The following is a 1,083-nucleotide window of genomic DNA, read 5'->3' as shown; positions in this document are numbered from 1 at the left end:
TCACAGAATTCAGCTCAATTTTAGGGGAAACTTCTTCATTTTAAAAGTCATTTCTTGATCTTCTGAGTCCTTCCGCCCTAAGGGCAGCTGGGTGGCTCAGGGGATGGAGAGCCCAGAGAGGGAAAGTCCTGGGTTCAAATGTGACTTCAGACTGCTTCCCAGCTGTGTGACCCTGGGCAAGTCACTTAACCCCTATGCCTAGCCCTGACCTCTCTTCTGCCTTGGAGCCAACACACGGTATTGATTCTAAGACGAAGGGAAGGGGTTAAAAAATGCAGCAACGAACCACCAGGATTGAAAAGGACATTATCTTGAAATATTACCAAAATATTTATTTAAAAACCCACCAGCTCTGTGGCCACGCCCCCCGCTAGCCCGGAGTCGGACGGATTGTCTCGGGAGGGAGTGAGCTCTCCATCCTCGGTGCTCCCTCCTGGAAGGACGCTGCTCTCAGGGCTGGCGCTCCCCTACCACGTGGTGGCAGGATTCCGGCCCGGGTACAGTCTGGGCTAGGTGCGCTCTTGGGTCCTTTCCGACTCCAGATTCGCCTTCGGAAGCCTGCCGCGGGCAGAGCTGGGGGTGGGGGGAGGCATGGCATGATGCCAGCTTCTGGGGCCGTCGGAGCCCGTTTCCCCCCCCTTTCCCGTGGAGACACGATCTCGCCACAGGGCCCCCTCCCCCATTCCTTACCCCACCCCCACCCGACGCGTCAATAAAGGCACCTGCAGGTCCACAGCTCCCCGCATCCCTTGTATTCCCACTGCACCCCGCGGCCGCCCTGAGAGAGCCAACGCGGGGGAGCTTTCCCAGGCGGGGGGGGGGGGGGGGACCACGTCTCTCTTCCGTTTGTCCCGCAGCCCCTCAGGTGAAGGCGGCCCTTCGGAGTCCTGGCCTCCTCCTCTTCCCGCTGAGACCCAGGCTTCCGAGCAGCCCCGGGCCCTACTCCCGCAGCCCGTTACTCAGCCTCGGGGCCCGGGCCCAGCACGGCCTCCGCGTCGGCCTGCAGCTCGTCCAGGGCCTCCAGGAGCACGCCGTGGGCAGCGCGGTAGCCCAGGCCCCCGGTGGCAGCGGCGCCCCCAGCGG

General features: G+C 62.6%; 1 long non-coding RNA gene across 1 annotated transcript; it reads right to left on the bottom strand.

The window, feature by feature from the left end:
* Positions 1 to 311: 311 nt before the first annotated feature.
* LOC123254641 lies at positions 312 to 1,075 on the bottom strand. Its single transcript, XR_006506688.1, has 2 exons — positions 723 to 1,075; positions 312 to 573 (listed from the first exon to the last, which is right to left on the bottom strand). It is a non-coding gene; the product is annotated as an uncharacterized LOC123254641 (long non-coding RNA).
* Between the last annotated feature and the right edge of the window lie 8 nt (positions 1,076 to 1,083).

Source organism: Gracilinanus agilis, unplaced genomic scaffold (assembly GCF_016433145.1).
Source record: "Gracilinanus agilis isolate LMUSP501 unplaced genomic scaffold, AgileGrace unplaced_scaffold27312, whole genome shotgun sequence".
NCBI lineage: Eukaryota > Metazoa > Chordata > Mammalia > Didelphimorphia > Didelphidae > Gracilinanus > Gracilinanus agilis.
This window is presented reverse-complemented; position numbering and strand designations above follow the sequence as displayed.